General features: G+C 42.0%; 2 long non-coding RNA genes across 2 annotated transcripts in view; one reads left to right on the top strand and one right to left on the bottom strand.

Annotated features, from left to right (window-relative positions):
• LOC306670203 overlaps positions 1–24,767 on the top strand; it is a 505,412-nt gene that overhangs the window by 159,639 nt on the left and 321,006 nt on the right. The gene's annotated exons all lie outside the window — the stretch shown is intronic.
• On the bottom strand, positions 216–21,452 carry LOC306669184. The gene is made up of 4 exons (XR_013766050.1): positions 21,322–21,452; positions 20,577–20,714; positions 14,910–15,115; positions 216–1,582 (listed from the first exon to the last, which is right to left on the bottom strand). It is a non-coding gene; the product is annotated as an uncharacterized lncRNA (long non-coding RNA).

Genomic DNA, 24,767 nt, shown 5'->3' on the forward strand with positions numbered 1-24,767 from the left:
CTGATAAATGAAAAAACAAAATGCGTTAGAGCCACACCATGGTTTATTATTCACCATGAATAAAGTCCTAATATGTGATACAATATGGTGGAACCTCGAAAACAGTGTACTAAGTAAAAGAAGCCAATCACAAAGACTGCATATTAAATGGTTCCATTTTATTAACAGCTCAGAAAATGTCAATCTATAGGGACAGAATGTATATTCAGGGTGCCCAGAGCTGATGGCTGAGAAGGGTGGCAGAAAAGTAGTGAGTGACAACTAATGAGATTGGGGAATTTTGGAGGAATGATGAAAATACACAAAAATTGGTTGTGGTGACGGTTTTATGACTCTATGAATACATCGGAATTCACATGTTATGGATGGAACATTTGTTCAACCCCTACCAAAATTCATACGTCAGAGTCCTGAGCCCCAGTGTGATGGTGTTTGGAGATAGGAATTTGCAGAAATATTTAGTTCTAGACAAGATCATGAGGATGGGACCCTCTGATGAAATCACTGTCCTTATAAGAAAAGGAAAAGACCAGAGCTCGCTCTTTCTGCCATATAAGGGTACAGCAAGAAGGTTGCCTTCTGCAAGACAGGATGTGGGCCCTTACCAAGAACGGAATCTACCAGCACCTTGATCGTGGACTTTTCCACCTCTGGAAGTGTGAGGAGTAAATGTCCTCTGCTTCAGACACCCAGTCTGTAGTACTTGTCACAGCAGTCCAAGCTGACAAGATATCACTGGATGAAACCCTTCAAACAGGTAAGTCGAATGATCTGTAAATTACATCTGGAGAAAGCTATCACTTAAAAAAAAATAATGCCCCCCAAGTTTGTTGAAAGGATAAAACCATGGAAGACATATGAAAGCTGTTTATTAAATAAGAATACCTGGCCGTCAGAACCGCCACCATGGGCCCCCTCCCCCGGGAATATGCCCACCAGGGCCCTGGACTCATCTTGGCCCTCCCTAGCTCTCTGCCTGTTTCCCATAAGACTGTACATAGTCCTTTTATTTCCTTGTGGCCTATGAGACTGGTTAGTAATACACTCTCAAGAGAATATTGTAAATGCACCTGATGTATCCATTTGTAAGCATCCTTTGATATATTGGGTGCTTAATAGAGTCAAAAGCGTTGCCTTGGAAAAACAAGCCCTAATCTTGGTTGCTTCCCTATCAAATACTTTACTACACCTTTGCATCTGATATATAGTTCCATAATAAGAGACTTGCAAAATTAAACTATGAGACATTTTCTCTCATCAAACTCAAAACTTAACTCATTGAAACAAACATTCATATGCTGTTTAAATAAATAAACCCTACATAATATCGGCCATATGATTAATTTTTCCTCAGAAAATATTTTTTCGATGTCACCCTATCAATCCAAAGAGATCCAAAAATAATCCTAAAACCATCAAAGAGTTCCTCACCACCCAAACGAGACTGATCTGTGGCACAGTGGTACTCTGGGGGTCTCTGTCTCCCGAGGATCCACGTGCTGTCTCCATGCCAGCAGTAGTTACTTTAGACCTGATCCACTTCTCAGTGCCTCACTGCTTGGTGGCTTTCTCTGAACACATACTAATAAAGCAGAAAAGGCAAACGTTATAAAAGACTTTGAGGGCTCAGGAGATCTACTGCAAACACACAAGTGACCAGGGACGTGGCAAGCAGGAAAGTAGGGGAAAGATTCTCACGTGACACAGCCATGTGGATTCCGTTCTGATGTCTGTGTCCCTTGTACTTGGAACACGTCTTGGTGAACACAGCTTCCTCACATCTCACTGAACGCCTGCTGTGAAAACTAGTGACAGACTGAGAGCCATTCAATAGAAATGGCCGAATGTCTAATCAGAAGATGCTGAAGATCAAGGGAGGGGAATCCAACCACTAAAAAGAATATGCTTAGGCATAAAACCATTGATGAAAAGGAAAATAGCACCTTCACTGCGTTAAAATGGGGTACAGTATGTTTTCTGTGATTCCCCATTGATTAAGTCCATTAGGACTAGTTATTCACCAATTGAATTTCCACTCAACATTGAATTCATATCTGATCGAGTTAAGTTCCGGGACAGCTCTTATCTTATTACCACTAGAGGAACTATAAGAACTAAATTCATTTTTCTAAAATTAAAAGAAAATATAAATAAGTTTGATTTCCAGAGAATCATAAGCTGCTTTTCAACAACAGACACCTGAACAAAGTTCAAAGTCAAAAACCAGCCTGTGAAAGATATTTGAAATAAATACACAAGAAAAAAAAAGTTTGTATCAAAAATATATAAAGAACTCCCAAAATTAATAAGAAAAGCACACTCCAATAAAGAAAATAAGCCAAAGATATAAAAAGGCAATTCACTGAAAAGGAAATACAAATAGAAAAAAAATCTGAAAATAAGCTCACCCTCACTGATAACCAGAGAAAAACAAATTAAATCATGAATTTTTCACAAAATATGAAGATTTGAAAAATCCCGTGTGTTGGCAATGTTTTTCAGAAACATCAGGGATGGCCATATGAATCAGAACATTCTCTTCCTACTGCCTGTTTAAAACAAAAAATGTCCATATCCATGGCCCTGATCTTCTACACCTCTAAATACCTACTAATTTTTGGAAAAAATCTCTGCCATATGCAAACTTGTCCATTGCAATATAATTTGTAATAGTAAACAGGGATATTATTTAATAAAATGTACATTCAAAAAGCAGATTATTTCACAGCAGACAAAAGGGATGAACACTTACGGGTATCATAGATGAATTTGTTTTAATTGCATTAAAAATACATGAAATATAATGTAAATACAAAATAATGCTTTTCATGTTACCAAACAATACATATCATAAAATGCCTACATATGTATAGTAGCACAAAAAATCAATCGTCTAGGAGAATATAAATTAAACTTATAAATACTACTAAAAAGTAGGGTAGCAGGACTCGATTTAAATGGAGTTGAGGGTTTCTACTTTTCCCGAAATATTTCCATTTTTTTGTGTGTTTTTTTAAAGCATATGCTTAGTGTAAAGCATGGTGATTACAGATGATGATAATACATTATATTCTTGAAAATCGCTGAAAGAGTGGGTACTAAGTGTCCTCACCACAAAAGTGGAAGCTGTGTGAGGTGTTGGAAATGTTAGTTATCTAGATTTGACCATTCCACAAGGTTCAAATGCTTCAAAACATCATGTTGTGTACAATAAATACATACAATTTTATCTGTCAATTATAAAAAAGGAAATATGTATTTTTAAAAATTATAAATAAATTATATGCTTAGAAAAATACCTAAAAACAAGTTTATCAAAATGCTCAAGTGGGTTGGGGTATCTGTCAGTGGTAGAGTGCATGCTTAGCATGCATAAGGCCCTGGGTTCAATCCCCAACACCAAAACAAACCTTAGAAAAATATTCCAGTGCTTTCTCATGGATGGTAAACACACCAGCTAAGAGATGCTTAATCTCAGCAGAGCAATGCTTCTTGGAGTTTATATGTAGATGGTTATATCTGAAGTTATTATCCTATAATCCCATGTTTGTGGGTATGGGTCTATTCACCAAATCTCCTGAAGTTAAAAAAAAAAAATGGGAAAAGTAGCTATTATAGTTTGATACTCAGTCATAAGAAATTTCAGGCTCAACTTTTTAGAGTGTCCCAGATTTCAAAGTGTTTTACACACTCTGTACATACAAATGCTATATGAGAGGCATAACCCATTAACTAATCCACTATTATCCATTTGATGAAGCATTGGGTTAAAATCTTCATTAAGCTGTAAGTTTTTACTTCAGAAATCAGAGAGCAGACCATAGAAGAAATGAGCCGAGCTAGTAGATTTTTGTGATTAAATATTACTACATAATTTGTCTTAAACACGTTTCCTTTTTAAAATGTCAAGATAATCATATGTTAAATATTGTCTTAATGAGCCCTAGAAATTTAGATTTTTAATTACAGAAACATAGGAGACATGAGTTTCCAGCCTCATATCTTTTACCTCTGGCCCCACAAAATGTGCGGGTCACGCCAGAATCCTTCATTATCTGGTTACACACTAGTGGACAATATGACATTTTGCTTGGAAATGATGTAGGATAATATGATGGAAAATAACTGCACTTTTTCTATTGTGCCTCTCCTGTAAAGCTATAAATAAGCTGAGTTGTGCCCCCTTGATTTATGTTTATGACTATTATGATGATAATTTATTTTGGGTTGAGTGCTGACAGCGTGCTGAGCGTTCCACCAGCCTCCTAAGGAGGAATGGTTATACCCCAGAGGCTTACACACCAAGACAAACAATTCGGCCATAAAATACGCCGGCTAAGAGATGCTCAATCTCAGCAGAGCAATGCTTCTTGGAGTTTATATGTAGGTGAAGAAAATTTCCTCCTTCTGGGGCAAGAAGGTTAATGCTCTTTGCAAGACTTTGAGGGCCCGTTTGCAGTAGAGTTTTCATAGAAGGCTAGAGAGACGCCAAGCGCATGCTCTTGGAGCAGAGCAAAGGGGATGATCCAACAAGGGTTCCCCGGAAAACAAATTACAGATGATGATAATACATTTAACAGTTTTCGGTGCTGAGTTAGTTATTATGGTTATAAGATTATCCTTCAGGGGCTTCAGTCTAGAGGACATCGACTCCTTGGTTCCAGATAGGCTGGGTATGCTCCTTCTAATGACAACCATCTTAAATCCATTCTAGAATAATATTGGTTAAAGACATATAACAATCTAGGCCAGTGTTTCAAAATGTATGTTTTAAAGAGCACAGGGTTTGAAGGATATTTTTAGGCATGACAAAAATGTTTTTTTTTTTTTAAATTGTGGCTATGTAAGTTTGAGAAATGCTGTGTTAAACAAAGAGAAAATAATTCTCTACTGCAAACATTCTCAGAACCACCAACTGGATTATAAACATTGTGAATCCGAGTTTGTCTACAAAACGTTTAGTAGAGGACTTCACCAGACTAGTTCTCTGGGAAATACACACAGGGAGACAACAAGGTTGGTAAAAGAGAACAAAAGAGAGGATGAATTAAACTTCCAGTTTGTCTTAATTCTGATAATTGTGGGGAGTCCTTCATTTCCTGATTCAAGTGCCTGAAGGACATAATGTGATCATCATTTTTTCAGTTGAGCCAAACAAGGCACAATCCTCCCGCCCCCCTCCCTCCGCCAACCCTCTAAACTGGTAGGAAAGATAAGGAGGAAAGGATGATACAGAAAAAATAAGTCCACCCATTTGTGGTAACCAGCTCCCCAGATGGTCCCTGGTGATCCCTGCCTCCCGCCCTCCAGCCCCCTTTGACAATAAACAGAGCTAACTTGTAACCAGTAGGATATCATGGAAACAATGGAGTGTGACTGCCAAGACTAGGTCTTGAAAGACGTTACTGCTTCAACCTTGCTGTTCAGGAAAGTCAGCTGCCATGTTGTGGGACCACTCAAGCAGCCCTGTGGTGATGAGCAGTCCTTCTGCCACAGCCTATCTACCTATCATAGGCTGCAATCACCAGGTGAGTCTTCGGGACACCAAGTAAGTCTTCCAATAACTGCAGCCCCAGCCAGCATCATGACCGCCACTCCACAAAAGACCCTGAGCCAGAACCACCCACAAATACTCCCAATAAACAAGATAATCAGTGTCTGTTGTTTGAAACTATATGCATGCTAATTTGTTACGTGGCCAGAGATAATTAATACAACATCTATATTTTTTGAGATTTCAAATATTTTGTCCTGTGGTTCATTCATGTGTCCTAATTTGGAAGTTCAAAACATGTGCTCATCAGAGGGTCCCCTTTCCATGAACACAGGATTAGAGTTGAATATCAATCAATACCAGGACTCAAAGATCTTCCAGGAAAGATCCATATGGCACTTTTTGAGAATATTCTACAATCATCAAATTACTAAATGCTCCTATCTCCTGCTGAGAGCAAACCAACTTCCGAATGACCTGATAAAATTATGGAGAGAATTATCAAGACCTTTGGAAAATCAGCCCACTGACCAAGCTACTGAGGCTCAGAAAGTCACCTCTACTGCATAGGATGACATTGATACTGTCTAATTTCCACTGTAGGGTACAGCAGAAGGATCAAGGCTCTTACACTAACCAAGTTGAAGTGAATTCAGCTCTCCCCTGTGGAACACTAGAAATAAGGAAATTGAACAATGTCCAAGAATAAAGGCAAAATTGGGAAGACTGGAAACAATACAGAGGGTCTAAGGAGAGCCCTGCAGAAACGCGTGTACATGGTAGGAAGCAAAGGAGCCTGTGATGGAGAGCACAAGAAGAAAATAGGTAGGTATAAGAGGGCATGCCCCCAAGCATGCGTGGCCCTGTACAATGACGCTCAGAAGGGAACTGTGGTAGTCACAGTTGTCCCTGTAACCAAAACAACATGACAAGAACAACTTAGAAGATGAAACATTTATTTTGACTCACAGTTTCAGAGGTTCAGTCCATGCTAGCAATTCCATTGCTCTGGGTCTAAGGAGAGGCAGCACATCATGGAGAAAAGCAGCTCACCTCATGGTGGCCAGGAAGCAGAGAGAGAGGCGGGAAGGGACCACGTGGAAGATGAATCTTCCAGGTCACATCCCCAGTGATCCACCTCCTCCAGCCATGCCACACCTGCCTATAGTGACCAGCCAGTTAGTCCATTCAAACTAGAGTGGACTGATTAGCTTACAGTTCTCATAACCATTTCATTCTGAATATTCCTGCATTAACACAGGAGCTTTAGGGGGACACCTCACATCCAAACAATGAAAAGGGATGAGCAACTTTGGAAAGAGGGTGATCCAACCCAGATGTATGAAAAATCCCCTGGTCACACAGGAAAGGCACACTGAGCAGCAGCATGCTTGAAAGAAGCTGTAAACCAAATGACAGAATACACAAAGTTAGGAAATGGAACACCAGAAGAAGGTCCAGTCTGAACTATGAACTCAAGGATCCCCAAAACAAATAAGACAGGTAAGAAGAAAGGAAGAGTAAAGGAGGAGGGAGGGATAAGACAGAAAACTATGTGGGCTTCTTTTTTATGGTGACTACTGTGTTAGTCAGCTTTCCATCACTATGACAAAATACCTGAGAGAATTAACTTACAAGGAAAAAGGTTTTGTTTGTGCCCATAGCTTTGCAAGTTTCAGTCCATTATAGATTGGCCCTGTCACTTTGAGTCTATGACAAGGCAGTACATCATGGTAGGAGCACGTGCATGAGTAAAACCACTCATCCCATGGCCATGCAGGGATCAAAGAAAAGAAGAAAGAGACCAGGATCCTACAATCCCCTTCAAGGGCACACCCCCAATGACCTAATGACCTCTGATTAGGCCTCACCTCTTAAAGATTCCACCATCTCCCAACAGTGTCATCCTGGGGACCAAGTTTTTGACACATGGACATTTCAAATCCAAACTACAGCATTTGTATTCCCTTGAAGGAAGTTTGGGAAACGTGGTAATCCAGCTGAGGATGGACTTCTGGATGAGAAGGAAACCAGGAACAAACAGCACAGGACCATTTGGACCACATTTGCTTCACTCCGTGTGGGGTGTTTAAGTGTCTATCGGTCTACCTTTGCACACCAGCAATGAAAACATTCACAAATAAGTTGGAATTATTTTCTCCCATTGCCCCAAGTCCAGAAATAGCCCACAATGATCCATTACAGCTGCTGTTAGAAATAAATTTACTTGAAACTTTGCAACACGCTCAATACACAGTCTTGCCCATGGAAACGCACGTAGCGGTAATCAGTATTCCTCTCCAGCCCCAGACCTAGTGGATAATTACAATTAAGCTTCAATGGATTAGCTGCCAGCAGGACAGTAGATGGTGAATGGTATTTTACATCTCTACTTTTTCAGCAAATTCAGGCATATGGGGTTTTTTTTCCCCCTCCTCGATGAAAAACAAAAAAGTTATTTTCAATTAATTTAGGAGACCATCAAAATTACTGAAAATTGTGCTGTTCCCCATGGCAGGATGAATGAGGCACAGAGTGACTCTCCTCATTGTGTTAGAAATGCAGGGGTCACTCACATTGCTTACAGAGCCCCTCGTTTACATTTTTCAATTAGGAGATAATCAGTGTGCCATTATGAGTAAAAATTGTTGGAATGACCTTTTGGCTGCATGTTTTAACCAGCAAACCTTGGGGGAGGGCTTGATGGACGGCATGACAGGAGACCAGGCAAGTTATACTGATGATAAATACGAACAATTATCACACTTATTATCTGATAAATAATTTATTGTGATTTGCCATTAATCCATCTCAAGCCACTTCCTGGATAAAAACACACCCTAAAGACTGACTCGCTCAGCTTTTCCCTCAAAGTGTCAGAAATTCTCGTCTGAAAAGCACAAAGGAAGCATTTACCTGGAATATAAAGAGCTGTCACTGCATACTTGATCATTTTAATCAGTGCAGATAAATTATGCCCCTTATATAAATGGCAAATCAGTACTTCTCTCTCAGCTCTCAAAAGAAGAAAGAAAGAAATCTGTGAGAAACCATTTTGAAGAGAAGCCATAGCTCGAAGCCTAGGAGCCTGTTTTATTTTAAATCTTGTCCTCAGTTCTCGCTCAAAGCCATCGGCCTGTGCCCGTTAGCCTACGCCTGCAGCGTCTTCCTAATTTCAGAGAGTACATGCTATTGTAATAGGATAATTAAATTCTTTACTATACTCCATAAATTCAATTGGTGAGGATTAGTTGAATCTATAAAAATGATTGTAAAGTGGGAGATCAGTGACAAATACCGTCTCTACCACTGCACTCTGCTTCCTGGACGTTCCAGTAGGAAAAGGTGCATTATTCTCAACCCTCGTGCCAGGTAAGCAACACAGACCTTCGGGACCCACAGGTCCTAATGCCCTGGTGACTTCACCTACTGATATCTTCAAAACTTATACCAATACTATTTTTCTCCTGTATGCCCTCAAAAAGAGGTGATCCATTCAAAGATGGTATTTAATACTACTGTAATTCATAATTTTGGGATTTAACCCAAAAAAAAAAAAGTAAATTGATGGACTTTTATTCTCTCTGATGTTAAATAAATGTTCTTTGTCAGGCTTTTCCCACACGGTTTTCCTCTTGAAATCTTTGGTCACTGCTCTGCTATTATTTACTTGGTCATCCTACTTATAAACCTGGCCTCATTTCACAGGATTCAGGGGGTATTTGAATCAGTCAAATGTTAACATTAGGTAGAAATCCATGTATTGATATCAGAAAACGCAACTGGGTTCCCTGCTGTGGTCTTTCCTGCTAGGGAATTGAATTGGCACCAGGAAGGCAAAGGGTTCTCACCTCCATCTTAGTATCTGAAAGAAATTAGAATATTTTTTAAAGGGCTGTTGAGAATGTGATTATGCAACCTTTGGAGTCAGGAAATTCTCCCTCATAGCCACCCAAATCCCTCTATCTGCAACAGAAATCCATTTCAAACTTTGATTTTAGTACAGAGAGACTCACTGGCCTCTTTTATTCTACAGCTGAGGGTACGGTGGTAAAGGGAAGACACCAGGATGCCTTATCATCCATGTTTGCTCAGCCATGAAGGAGGCAGGGAGATGGCTTCTTGACAGGCATTCCCCAGCCATCAGGTCTTTTATCCACCCTCAGGATCAATTTCATAGCATCCCGGCTAGAACAACTCTGAGAGACCCCAGCCCCACAGGCTTTACAGAGTAGAGCAACAGTATAGAGAATTATGAGTGCCTTTCATGCCAACATGATTTTAAATAACAGGCAAGATCCTAGGTTACACTCAATTTAAGGACAAGGCAAGAAGGCTACTTTTCATAATATAACCAATTTCTACTACATCATACATAAGTCACAGGAGCTCTCAGTGTGGAATCGCAAGCACTGTTTAAAGAAAGCTAAAAGGACTGAAAAAAAATCTCTTCTGCTCTCTTTTGTCTGACATGAGAAATAGATGTCACTAATGCAAATCAGGACAACTGAAGGTCTCGTGATAATGCAGCATTCAGTATTTTAAGCCAACATCCTGAGAATTCAGAAAGGGGAAATGTTTTTCCCCTCTCCTCTCCTGTGTCTGCTCTATATCTGTAAAAGTCTGCCTACGCATGTGTATGTGATCAGGTCACACAGATGCAGTACCAATAAAAAATAAATGGCCCAAGAAAAGAATGATTCTATTCTCTTTCACCAAAATTTCATAGGAATTTCCTATAGATATGTTCCCTTTTTAATATAATTCACTCTGAACACTGATAATCCATCTCTACCCATCTAGAAGTTCTCAGGGGAATTCAGCAGTGACACCCGCAAAGCCTGTTACAGTGCATATGGGCAAGTCCTTTGTTTGAAGCGAGTCCAGAGATGGGCCTTCTGCTCCAAGGCTTGAGGTGGAACTTTCCAGCACTCCCTACCAAGCAGAACAAAGCTCACATCTCACACAATTCCAAATATCCTCAGGCCTCCCAACTCACCACCTGTGGTTTGGATCTCAGTGAACAGGAAACTAAAGGATGAGACAAATCATCAGTAAATCTCTTAGGCACCGATCCACAAATACTCAGAGCCAGGGGAAATAACCAGGAAGGTCTGGAAGTGATGCTACCAGAAAGGGAATTATGATCTGGTTGGCATCAGGGAACCTGTTGGGATAAATCAAATGACTGAAATGTCAATACCGAGGAATGCAATCTGTGAAGAGAGGACAAAGAGGTGGGGAAAGGAGGGTTTGTGCTATAGATCAAAAAGACTTGGACTTGCAATGAAATACAGATGGATGGAAAAGGAAGTAGCAAAGCTCAAGCTTTATGAGTTAAGGTAAAAGAAATATATGAAATAAAGGGGAATTAGCAGTGGGTGTTCACTGTGCACTACTAAATCAGGATGAACTCACTGATAAATAACTGTAGAGGGAAAAAAACAGATACGCATGTCCCCATAAATAAATAAAATGCATCATGCAGTATAAATCTGGGCGCAGATGTCTCATCTCCTGCTGCTACCTACTAAAATGTTCCAGAGTGCTTCTCCTCATTTTCCTCCTTCTGACCCAAATAAGTGTGGGTACTAAGATCCCCATTTAGCTTTTTGCTTTGAATTAATGGCAATATTCTTGGTTTCTGTCTAGTAGTTCCTATAGGCAGACTTTGGTCACTCTGGGGTTTAAAGACACAATATAAATAAACCAAACATAAATAAAATGGTAAGTGACAAGATCACAAAACTCTGCTACTCTAGATTTCAATTACAGAGACATTTCTTAAAGGATAATAAAAAGAGCAAAATGTGGGTCATCCGGGAATTTTTAGAGCTGTGTGCCTCTTAGTTGCTTCTTTCATAAAGTGGAAAGGGCAGCCAGAGGTGAGGTAATTTGGGGCTGCTCACGACAAATAAGGAAGAAACAATCAGGAATGTTGAGGTGAAGGGCGCTTGGGATCATGACCTGATTCCATTTGCTATGCCTTATTTGTGCAACTTCTCACAGATACACAAAATAGGAAAAAGGTGAGCCCGAAAGAGAGAATTCTACCCTGAACGTTAAAACTCACAAGGGAAAAATCTGTGAAGCAAAATTACACTGTGAAATGTCATTCTCTAAAGGGCTTAAACAAGAAGTGTGATAAATGTTATTACTCCGCAGTGTCGTAAGGGGTGTAGAGGACTCAATCACCACTCTGATTTTGCCCAACAAGTACAAGAAGGCAGTTAGAGGAAAACAGACCCTGCTCCAAAGTGCTTTCAGGGCTAAAGGCTGCCACAGAAAAGCAAAATGGGAGCCCGCCAATATAGCCATCAAACGCATAAATAACTTCAGATCATCACTGCCTCGTGCCCCCTTGGGTTTAAAGGAACCACACGGTCAGGGTGAGCAAAGAATGAATAAAGCTAAAGGTCAGAAAGGTCCAGAGGAAATCCACACAAGAACCACAGGAAAACCAGCCTAAACCAATCTTTAAGACCGACTTCCTTAAAGATCTCAGCAAAACAGTTGCAAGAAAGCCCATAAAGTCACTTCAAGATCAGGCAAGTGTGTCTAAGCCTGGAGAGGAACAGCTGCACTTCTAATCTGGCATACAGATAAAAGACTATCCAAACAGCTAGAAATTAACACCCATGGAGACGGTTCTCAGATACGTGATCACAGAAACTTTGCAAAATCAGTGTGTGTATGTTATCGTGGACTCTAGTGCAATGCAGAGGAGACAGATTTTAATGAATGAGCATGTTGACCCTTTTTTTTCATTCATGGTTTTCACCCTTGCCATGGGTCAGCACCAAAACTTCACAAGGTAGTCCTGATCAAGCCCTCACAGGCTATAGTCACCCTCATGAGATTTTCCAAGAAGGGCCCTAAATTAAGGGAGGGATCTATATGCACCATGAAAGAGAAGGGAGGAAAGGGTCAATAATTCAGAGATGGAGTTTGTACCCCAAAACCTCCTGTGTACTTACACAACAAGCTATGAACAGGGAAAGTTCTCTCCCAGCACACGAGCCTTCTTCCCATGTTATCAGTCAATCGAAGCTAGTAGCAAAGCAAGATGAAGACACTGAGCTGAAGGTAGGGCCTCCTCTCTCTTGCCCACCTGCATAAGCTGGTGGGAAAAGATGCCAACGATACACTAACCTTTTTTAAAAAAGAAAGTTAAAAAACAATATGCACAGTGTGGTCCCACTTTGGTTTCTAAAAAGCACACATTCTAAATGTATTTATTTTATGAGCATAGAAAAGTATCTGCTACAATAAACAAAAATGTTTCATACTCAAGTAAAACTGAGACTGGAGGAAGGACTTTTACTTTTTACTTGATTCATTTCTGTATTTTTTTACATTTTTTATAGTTGTTTTGTTTTATAACTTTAAAAAACAACTTTAACATTTTCTGAACTCAGACCTGGGACTTCCTCTCTGACTTTTGCAGTTGCTTGTTAAAATAAAATAACATTTGTCCATTCTACTTCTACAAAAATCTCTTAAGGTCAAGACTTTACTCTCTTAGCAAAAGACAGAAAGACTCAGTTGATGGACAGGTTAAGGAGACAAAGTCATTGTACACAATGCACAACCTGGACTGGATCCTGGATCAGAAAAAATTTTTTTTTCTTTTGCTGTAAGGGACATTATTAAGATAATTGACAAAGTTTGGCAAAAGTCTAAAGATTTAATGGCATCATTAATTTAATTTACTGATTTTGATAACTGCTTGGTTAAATAAGAGAAACCCTAACGCTTAGGCTATTCATTGATGTATTTATGCATAAAGGTCTATCTATCTTGTCTTCTACTGACTATGAATCGGGTCAGAAAAGAAACATATAAATATAGATACACACAAAAAGAAAAGCAATGTGGTTAACATTGGGGCAATTTGGGTGGAGTTTATAAAAGAATTCTTTATACTATTCCTGCAATTTGTCTGTAAGCCTGAAATTTTTTCAAAATCAAGTTTTAAAAACTCAGGAAAGAAAGAAGGAAGAATGGGAGAGAGGGAGGGAAATATGCCTTCTCTTCTACTCCTGACTTCAAAGAGAATTGTGTTCATACTCTCCGTTGTGTTTGTTGAGTTGATTTCATTCACTAACATAGTTTGATCTCATCAGTAAAATCTGATAGACATTCAGAAAAACAATGGAGTTATCACAAATAAAACTAATTTGACTCTTCAACATATCTCAAGATATTTCCCAGGCAAATATTCATAGCAAGTGTGATTAACCTCACTTCCTGGTAGGTGAGAAGATTTAAGACATTTGGACAGTCATAGGATACATCAGTGGCAGGATAAAACAGAAATCAAGGGTACTCGTAGCTCACTGAGTGTGATTTTTAAGTCTGAATTATGTGATGCAGCAGCTATTCTACAATGGAAGATTGCCCCAGGGAAGCTACAAGGGTTCATCAAAGGCAGAGGGTCAGAGTCCTCTGTCTGCTGTGGTGAGACACTGGTCATATTGCTATGCACCCCATAAATCACAAATAATAATATCCTGAGGCACTCTCTTCTGTATTAAAAGATAAGAACTCTGTTTTTGTTTCCAGAACCATTGCTCTTTCCCTGCTTCACACGGCTCATGTAATTCAGAAGATAGACTTCATTCAAAGAATGAAAAATAGGTGAGTCTGAATCCCGGTGCCTCTCTCCATCAATTCAGCAAGCTGCAGAACGTTATCTGCCTTGTAAGTAGCTGGGCTCCCTCTAACAAGATGAATTTCTTTCCTAAAACAGGTTTGTACTTGGGGTTTCACCACCAACTCTGCTAGCACCACTCTGAGTAAAGCGTGTTGATATAAGAAGCCCTAATGTGGGCTTTATAGAGCACAGGTAGATCTCATCTTTGAGGGAGAAAGACACATAGCATTTGGAAATAATGAGCCTTTGCAATAAAATGTTAAGGAAACAGTCCCCATGGATCCTGGCAGAGAGGCAGGCTGAACTCCAAAGTCATCATCAAACTAGAAATGGCTCCAGAGGCTTTATGCGGCGGCATTCTCGTGGACTAAAACCTTTCTGGCCCAGTGTGGTTCAGACCAGCTGCTTGGGTATCACCCAGGAGCGTGTTAGAAATGCAGTATCTCGGGCCCTTCCACAGATACGTTGATCAGTGTCTACATTCTAGCAAGATCTCCAGGACATTTGCATCCACATTACTGGAGCTTGGCCAACACTGAACCCCAAGAAACTGCGATCCCCACTCTGATCCTAGGAGAAGCGTGAGGGAAACACACACAGACGCAAAAGCTGTCCCTAAGCAAACAAAACTAGGGAAGAAGACCGCTGCCCTAGCCTGAACTACCCTCCGGATGGCATCCTGTCTTCTGTCATTTCAGCCTGCAGCCCACCCACTAACCCATCCCTCCCCTCGGCCTTCCATCCATGACCGACGCTCACCCTCAGTGAAGAGCAGAGGCTGAGCAGCCTGAGGCCTGCCACCTCAGACAGGTGTCCAGGTGAAGTCGAAACCAGAACTACCAGACAGCACCACAGTCCTGCTGCTGAACATACATCCACAGGAAATGGAATCAGCACGCCAGAGAGCACTCCCGTGCCAGGGGCTGTCACAAGTTCAAGGCCGGCCTGGGTAACTTAGTGAGACCCTGTCTCCAAAAGAAAAAAAAATAAAACGGGCTGGGGATGTAGCTGTAGCTCAGTAGTAGAGTGCCCCTGGGTTCAATCCCCAGTACCAGAGAGAGAGAGAGAAAGAGCACTCGGCACTCTGTGTTCACTGCTGTGCTCTCCGTGACAGCCGGGTTATGGCATCCACCAAGTCGTCACCTGTGGATGAGTGGAGAAAGAAACCGTGAGATAGCGACGTACAGTGGAATCCTATTCGGCCTTGCCAAATACGGAAATTCTGTTATTCATGACAGTGAGGGTGAACACAGAGGACATTATGTTAAGTGACAGAAGCCAGGCAGAGGAAGACAAAAAGCACATCGATTTGCTTATATTGGGGATCTAGAAAAGTTAAGCTCATAGAAATGGAGAGTTGGATGGTAGCTCCCGGGGATGGAGGGGAAGGGAATTGGGGGTTGGGGAGATGCTGATCAAAGGATTTATAATTTCACTTAGATGAGAACCATAAGTTCTAGAAGTCTATTGTACAACCTGCTGAATATAGTTATTAATATATTTTTAATTGACACATGGTAATTGAGCATATATGGGTTACAGTGTAATGTTTCAAATCAGGTATACAATGTATAATGTCAGACGAGGGCAGTTGACATCTATTACTTCAGACATTTGTCATGGCTGTGTGTTAAGATCATTCAAAATCCTCTCGGCTGGCAATTTTGAAATAAAAATGTCATTAAAGTGCCGTCGTCCATCGTCATCCTACTGTGCTAGACCATGAGCAGCACCTCGACCCAGCTGCAGCCTGCACAGGCCTTCTCTCAATCCTTCCCTCCCCTCCCCCTCCACAGGCTCTGGTAACCACTATTGTATTTCCCTACTTCTCCCAGATCAGCTTTGAGCTTCCACACGGAAGTAAGAAAATGCAAGCCTTAGTCCTTCTATGCACAAGATCCTCCAGTTCCATCCAAACTGCCACCAGTGACAGAATTTCATTCTTTTTCTTTGGATATACATCAAATAGTGGGATTGCTCAATCATACATAGTTCTATTTCTAGTTTTGAGAGGAACCTCCATATTATTTTCCATAATAGCTATACTAACTTACATTCCCACCAACAGTGTAAATAATTTCCCTTTCTCTGAAACTTCACCAGAATTTATTACTTTTTGTCTTTTTGTTAATAACCACTCTAACTAGGGAGAGGTACTATCTCACTGTGGTTTTGATTTGCATGGCCCTGACAATAGGTGATGTTGAGCATTATTTCGTGTAGTTATGTTTCATTTGTCTATTCAGGTCACTGCCCATTTTTTAATCAGCTTCTTTATGTCTTATTTCATTGGGGTTTTGTTGTTTTGTTTTGTTGTTGTTGAGTTGTTTGAGTTCCTTATATGTTTTGGAAATGAATCCCTTGTCAGAGGAATAGTTTGCGACCATTTTCTCCCATTCCACTCCACTGATGATTTCCTCTGCTGTACAAAAGCTGTTGAGTTTGATGTAAGTCCATTTGACAGTTTTTGCTTTTGTTGTCAATGTTTTGGGTCTCATAGCCCAAAAATCTTTTCTCAGGCCAATGCCCTAAAGTGTTTGCTTTTTCTTCTAGTAGTTCCATAGTTTGGGATCTTACACTTAAACCTTTTGTCATTTTGAGTTGATTTTTGTAGATAGTAAGAGATACGTAGAGATACTCAGCTTTTCCAGCACCATTTGCTGAAGAGAGTCCTTTCTTCAATATATGTTCTTCCTGCCTTTGCTGCAAATCAGTTGGCTATAAACACATGGATTTATTTCTGGATTCTCTGTTCTGTTCCATTGGTCTGTGTATCAGTTTTCATGCCAGAACTCTGCTGTTTTGATTACTATGACTTTGTAGTACATTTTGAAGTCAGATACTATAATGTCTCCAGGTTTGTTCTTTTTGATCAGCATTCCTTTGGCTATTCGAAGTCTTTTGTAGTTCGTGCTTTGTATTCTTTTTTTTTATTTTTATTTTTTGTAGTCATAGATGGAGAATGCCTTTGTTTTGTTTGTTTGTTTGTATGCAGTGCTAAGGATCAAACCCAGTGCCTCACTCATGCTAGGCAAGTACTCTGCCACTGAGCTACTGCCCCAGCCATACATTGTATTCTTGAAAATTGCTAAGGGAATAAACTTTAAGGGATCTCACATCAACTAAGAAGAAACAGAAGAAATATGTGATGTAATGCATATGTTAATATTCACTCAATTTAGTCATTCCATATGTATACACATTTCAAAACTATATTCTACATTATTAACATATGCAATTTTATCAATTAAAATTTTTAATTAAAATAAAAATAAGAAAGATTTTCAGAAATGGAGGAAGTCTTTGCAAATCTCTAGACTAGACTCTAAGCTTCAGCATGCCTCCTAACTCTATGATTATATAGCATCCCAGTTTCCAAATTTCTCTGGACAGTGAAAATTAGGTGAGGTCATGTTTTTTAAAAAATGTACCCAGTTCCATTCCTGTTTTGCTCCGTCTGCTCATACAAAGCCCCATTCCCTGAAAAGCTTCACAAAGTGAAAACCACAATGGGTTTTGCCCACCATTTGGGTCACCCTGGCATTGTGCTGCAATTATCTGGCATATGGTGGGCACCCAGTAAATCTGTTAAATGGATGGTGAAATTTCTCCCAGGGGAGTCTGTTCCACTACGCAGAAGTAGCTACAAGGCGCCACTGTTGTTTCTGCAGCAAACTGCTGACCCCACCTTGTATCGCCACCCTTTTGAACACAGCTGTGATGTCCACTGATCAAAACCACAGCCACCAAACCACTGCCTCATCCCAGGTAGGCATTGCCAGAGCTGCCACTGGGCAGTCAGAGCTGAGCTATGCTTCTCTTTTTTTACTCCCTGTTTTCTATTATTCTCTGCCCAAGAGATTTTTAACAGCATTGATTGTGCTGTAGCACAATCTCACAGAGATTGGGTTGATATCACTGTTGCAACTTTAACTTCCAGTTCACCGTCTGCCTAAGACTCAGGAATGGACCACCGGTAGATCTGAGTGTGAGATGCTATGCAGAGCTCAGAATCCCGCCTGTCCTCTGAAGTTGTAGGATTGTATCTATTACACTGTCTCTTTCTTCCCACTGAAGTGAGTCTGCCTAGGCTGCCCTGGGTCCTTTATGCAAATAAACCTCACAAGCCCTTCTTTGTGAACTTGCCACTCCAATTTGGTAGCCTTATCCAATCTTTTCTGTACCACCAGGGGTGGACACAACTTAGACTCCAAGTGGGACTTCCAGCTACACTTAGAATTGAGTTCAAGACTATATGGCATCTGACTGGAGAATCACAGTCCACACTAACAAAGTAACTTTTGCACGGATGGACAACTGGGCTTTCTAACCTTTGTTTAAAGATTGATTGTCATTTCCAGATTTATCCCAAGTATACAGATAGAAGGATATAGAGCCGAGTTCCACCCTCCCTCCCCTTCCTCATCAAGATCCACCAGTAAACATTTAAGAAAGAAGTCTAAGCCAACCTACATGGGTAGATGAGGGGCCCAGAGAGGAGGAAGCCAGATTCTCCATGAGGGAGAAAGACCAGTGCAAATGTGTTGAAAGGGAAGTCTCACCCAGAAGGGGTCATTTTGATTGTCCCCACCAAATGCCACCGTACTTGCCCAGACCACCATTGTTCAGGTTGGGAATCTAAACACACAGTAAAAAGTCATTGGAGGGTACACCCAGGACAGGATCCCTTCGCAGAGGAAGCAGTAGATAGGACGGTAGCCCCCTCCCCAAAAGATGCAGCCTGTTCTTAATCCTGGGTACCTCTAAATGTGACCTTACTTATAAAAAGGATCTAAAAAGGGTCTTTGTAGATGCAGTTAAGGATCTTGAGATGAGGTCATCCTGGATTTACCAGGTGAGCCCTAAATTCGATGACCAGTGACCTTGTCAGAGCCAAAGAGGAGAACATGCAGACACAGTGAAGAAATGTGAAGACGGCGGCAAAGACGGGAGGGATGCAGCCCGATCCAAGGACGAAGCAGAGCCTGGAGCCAACCAGAAGCTGGCAGAGGCTCGGAGGGAGGTGCCCTGTCCCTTAGGAGGCTTGCAGCCCTAGCAACGCCTTCCCGTCAGGCTCTGCCCTCCACGACCAAGAGGATGAACTTCACGGTTTTAAGTCACCAAATGAGTGGGCATTTTGTTCAGCAGTGCTAGAAACCTAATACAGAGCGTGTCCATGCTTCTGAACCTATGCTGTCCCTGAATCACTCTATTACCTGACTCTGCTCTTTTTAATTGTCTGGGAGACTAAGGAAAATAACTTCCATTTATTGAATGACTACTGTGCACCAGGCCCTGTCACAGGCAACGCCCATTTGTCATCTGGTTTAACGCTTATAACAAGCCTGCAAAGGTGACATCCTTGGCCCCATTTCGTTAATTAAAAATTGGATGCTTTGCCCAAGATCACACAGCAAGTAAATATTTGACCCAGGATCCCACTCTAGATTGAGTTCTGTGTTCCTTCTCCTCTTCCGCAACTACACAGAAGCTAAGATTTTTAATCCTCTTATTCTTTAAAGGGAAAGAAAAAGCCAATTCCATTATGACTCCATTTCTACAGGAAACTCAATTCTGCTCAGGGAAAGATACCCGGTTTCAGCAGGACCAGAGATTGTCTGTGACTTCTTATCAGAGTTGAGAAAGAAATTTTTGAAAAGTTATAGGATCTTTGCCTGGTGGCCTTCGAAGGGCCTCTGGAGGTCCTGCAGGCCAAATATATCGAGGTCCATGCAACAGCTTGAGCTGTGGTAGGAGGAGAAATTCACTTTCACAAGAAGAAGCTGCCAGTTCTGTTTAAACCCTCAAATGGAGCCAAAACCGGCTCCAGCTCTTCCGTGGAAGCCGCACAGAATAATTCCAAACCCCCATCCTACAAGAGCTGAAGACAGCAAATAGGACCCAGGCAGGAGCAGAAATTTTTCTTTGGCCCTATATATGCTTGGTCTTTGTTTATTTTTTTAAGTTTTTTAATTGATTTTTTAATGGGTACTCTTTAATTATACCTAATAGTGTATTGTGACCTATTTGCACATGAACACGACATACTGTGGTGATCTCGTTCGCGGTACCTCCCCTTACCCCGCTTCCTCTACTCTACCATCTCCCCTTATCATTTCTTGTGATCACTTCCTTAAAGGCACGGTTTCCAAGCCCTTTTCCACCCTGGTGTCCTGCCCTAGTGTGCCCTCGCTCCACTTTCAAGTGGGTTACCACCACGGGTCTCACAGCTTCGGCGGGGCTGTGGCTGAGGCCGAGCCACCTCCTCCCTTTGGTGTCACCCCCGCCCTTTCCATCTTGATAGTTACCCAGTCCCTCACACTCAAGCGGAGTCAAAATGTCATCCATCTCCCCAAGGGCGGTTCTGCTTGATAACTACACAAATGCATTAGCTCTCCAAAGTGTTGCGCCAACCCACTCACCCACCTGCCTCCGCAGGCTCCCGTCCTGAAGTGGCAGTGTGATCCATCAAGTCAACTCCATGTTCCACAGCCCACACGGTGCAGGGGAAAATTAATGACACTGACTGTTCTTGCTACAGAAGCAACTCAACTAGACAGCAGCCTTCAAAACAACAGGAAAGGAACACCTCACTTTTCGTCAACCTGTAAGACGAGGGAGGGGAACTATATATATCGATACTTCCTGTTGCATGTGAAGTGCAAAGCCATTTGCCTAGAGGCCGGAGCGGGGCTCACACTCTACTGACCTAAGTAAAAACTAGGATCCTCTTCTCATTTGGTATTTAAGCACTTCACAGACACCAAAGGCAATAAAGAAAGAAATACTTGATTTAGAATCTAAGCCCTCCAGACCCTGTGGTTTCCAGATGGGGACTTCCAAAGCCCAACCAATGTGAACGGATGCGGCGCAAGGACAGGAGAGGCCCTCAGGTCATCCATCACAGGCTCCTGGGGCTCTGCTTCATTTCCTGCCCACCAGACCCAGGGAGTGAGGACTGGCTGCTCTCGCTGCCCTTCTCTCTCTCTCCACCTACCCCCACCCCCCATTCTTGTTACAAGACAGTTCAGGAAGAACCCTGAGCATTAGAGACTGGGTCTGTTCAACTCTGTGCACTCCTGTCAAACCCTCCAGAACCACCCACAGGCAAAGGAAAGTCCACAGGATGGGCTTCAAAACAACACAGGGAAATATTCCTGTCCTCACTTACCACACTACATCCATGAAACACCCACAGAGAAACCTGGGGGCCTTCTCTGCTTTGCCATGACAGAGGAAGAGCTAATAAAAAGCCACATACAGCCAGAATGTTGACTGCTTCCACTTCTCCCTGTTCAGAACGGCAGACGATCAGAGAACTCAGACTCATCCGGTCCAGACCTTCATTATTCAACTGCAGAGCTGGAACCCACAGAGGTTAATGGCTTGTTTTATTAACGAAGAAGCAAAGGCACTGCCACAAGTCTTTCATACATAGCAGGATCCGGTGAAGGAAGAATAAATGTTTACAAAAGTAATTTCTTAATCTATATTCAATTTATTCCAGAAAAGTGTTCAGGTGGTTTTCTAAGCACCATAAAACAAACAAACAAACAAGAACAGGAGGGAGTGGATATGATTAGTTTTCCTTGTCTTAAACTCAAGCTCCAAAAATTGGCTCCTTGCTGCCTCAAGTACTCAAAACTCAGAAAATTTACATTCATTGTACTTTTCTAGGCTGTTCTAAATTTTGAGTGATGAACAATTTTCTTCTTAGAACTTTAAATAACTAGTGAGAAGCCAATGAGGACTTGCAAGCAAAAAAGCTTCCTTTGTGGTTACAGTTTGTATTTAGGTGGATTCTGCCTTGATTGCATTGAAATTTATTTGCTCCTAAGACCAGAGCCCTTCCAAAAATATTTGCTGTTAGAAAATAGGAACAGTTTTGACAGACAAGAGGGCAAGCAGAGGGCCTAAAGGGGTCACTAGGTTGATGTCAGGGTTGGCTTGATGGTTACATGCATATATCCTACAGATGGCTACAGTCTCATTTCCCCAACACTGGCCCATGAACCAGCAGCAATAGCATGACCTGGGACCTTGTAAGAAGTGCAGTCTCTTGGGCCCCACCCCAGACCCAGTCAATCAGACTCTGTTTCTAAAAAGATCTCCAGCTGATTTGAGTATACACGAAAGTTTGAGAAGTAGGGCTCAATCCCGAACTTCACTGAGGCAGAGGTTAAAAAAATGCAGCCATAGAATAATACCCGGATCATAGAATTGCCATCAGTGAGAAGGTTTTGGTTGGCGGGGAGAGGGATTTGCGTTTGTTTTTGTTTCTTTGTGTTTAGAGGATTTTGTTGCTGTCCTCATTGATCTTCAGCGAAACAATCAAATGAGAATTAAATGGAGGAAAGGTGTTTTAAAGCCAATTTGTTTAGTCATACTTTGGCACACATCGACAAAGATATTCACCCCCAGGGGGCGTAATTGTTCTTGAGAAGTGACTTCGTTGTCGAGAAAACTTTTGTTTCCAGAGGCACAGGCGACACAGCACGGCGTAGAATAGAAATATGGCGATTATCCAGTTCATTTACTTGCAGAACACAGCCAGAAAAACCAATCCAGGTAGCGCAGGCCGTAAAAACACACTCCAAGGTGCCTGAATTCTCCAGGATCACGGCCACCCTTGTTCAGATGAGCTGGACCCCAGCCAGTCTTGCACATCATTATGTGCTTTACACAGTGCAAAGGGAGCGTGCACCAGCAGACGCGGAGTGGGGGGTGTTGGTCACCCCTGGACCCATACAACATCTGACAAGGGATGACATTAGGCTTTGGCAGAGCTTCGGCTGCCGTGTCTGCAAAGCGCTTATCACATGGAAGGCAGGGCGGCCTGCCAAAATACAGACACAGGGACCAACCAAAGGATAATTGCTGTAAATTCCATACAGAGAGTGAAGACAGAGATGTCAGCGGAACACGTCGCCTGGCTGGGCAGCAGCACACACAGGACCGCAGGGTAGAGTCCGACAAGAAAGGGAAGATTTTTTTTGAAAAGGCCAAATTTGTTCAAACAAGGTATGGCAGGCCAGCTGGAAGCATGTCAGTCAAGGACTGGGCTCTCTGCTCAGAGGTATTTCTGTCACTTGGACATGACAGCTTCTCAAAACTAAATATAAGCTAAATTTCCTCCAGGCTTGGAGTATTTCTGATTGCAACTTAGGGAACCAGCAGATTAAATCGTATTTATTCGGGCCCTCCTAAGCAGCAGGTCCCTTGGTAGGTGCTTTGCAGAAGTTGGCTATGGTAGAGGGCGGGGCAGTTAGCCTGGGGATCAAAGTGACCCCAAAGGAGCTCTTGTTTGGACTCCAGGGATCCTAAAAGTTCTTGGAATTGTATGAAAATGTTTGTATGTATCTTTTTCTGGAAGGAAAAACCAGAGCTTTCATCAGATTCTCAAATAGATTCATGATCCCCTCAAAGGTTGAGAATTCCAGTTAGCTGGAAAAGCTAGGAAGGATAAAAGCCTGTATTTGGCGACATCAGTGAATTCTCCAAAAACTCCTAGTGGTCTCATCCACACTTTACAGTTAAGGAACACCAAGGATAAATGAGACCAGCTAGCCCTGCAGGGAAACATACCCCGCTTCTGTAGGGCCAAGAACGTACACTGCACCTTCCTAGACTGGAAACCCGCCATTCTCTCGGACACTGTGATGTTTCCTGGGTACACTTTTTTTTTTTTTTCTTTTGAAGGGGGCAGGTTGCAGAATTAGTGAAGGAAGGTGCCAAAGAGGACCAAGGTGACCTTTTTTTTTTTTTTTTTTTTTTTAATTAAAGGATAAAAGCCACAGGGCCAGGGCAGAGGCAAAGAGCATTTGGGAAGAAGGCTAAAAGCTGTGGTGGGACTCCTTTAACCCTCCCATGTCAAACCGTAGGGCACAATCAGTAGCTAAATGAAGAAAAGAGGCTGCTGGAGGGTGGATGGAAAAGATGGGAGGGCAGGACTGGTATGGGCACTGTTCTCCCAGGTACCCACCGCTACTCCCTGGTCTGGGAGAGCCTGCCCTGTCTCCATGTTTCCTCACTCCAAACATTCCTGGGGCATCTTCCCAGTGCGTGGCCACCCGCAAAAGAGGGGTGGGACGTTGGGCCCAGGAGCCTTTCCTGTGATCTCGATTCCTCTTTTTTTTTTTTTTTTTTTTTTTTTTTTGATACCACCGAGCCACAACCCCCACCCTTTTTTTGCTTTTTATTTAGAGACAGCATTTCACTGAGGTGCTTAGGGCCTCGCTCAGTTGCTGAGGCTGGCTTTGAACCTGAGATCCTCCTGCCTCAGTCTCCTGAGCCGCTGGGATTACAGGTGTGCACCACTGTGCCGGGCCAGGGGTCTCCATTCTATGGTTTCCCTGGGCAGAAGTGAGGCTCTTAGGCACCCCCATGGGACATTTTAGCTGGTTCTTAAAGACTGGGTTGAACCCGGGTAGCTGGCAATGGAAGGAAAGATGTTCTAAGTGCAAGGAACCGGCAAGAAGGGGCTGCTCAAGAAAGGTTCCACCCTCACAGAGGACACCACCCCTTCCTATTGACCAAGGGCGTTAGAGCCAAGCAACCATCAGGAAACTACATGCCTCCAGGGATTAAACTTCCAGCCCATTTAGTCTTAAATTTCCT

This window comes from Sciurus vulgaris (genome assembly GCF_902686455.1).
Source record: "Sciurus vulgaris genome assembly, chromosome: 9".
NCBI lineage: Eukaryota > Metazoa > Chordata > Mammalia > Rodentia > Sciuridae > Sciurus > Sciurus vulgaris.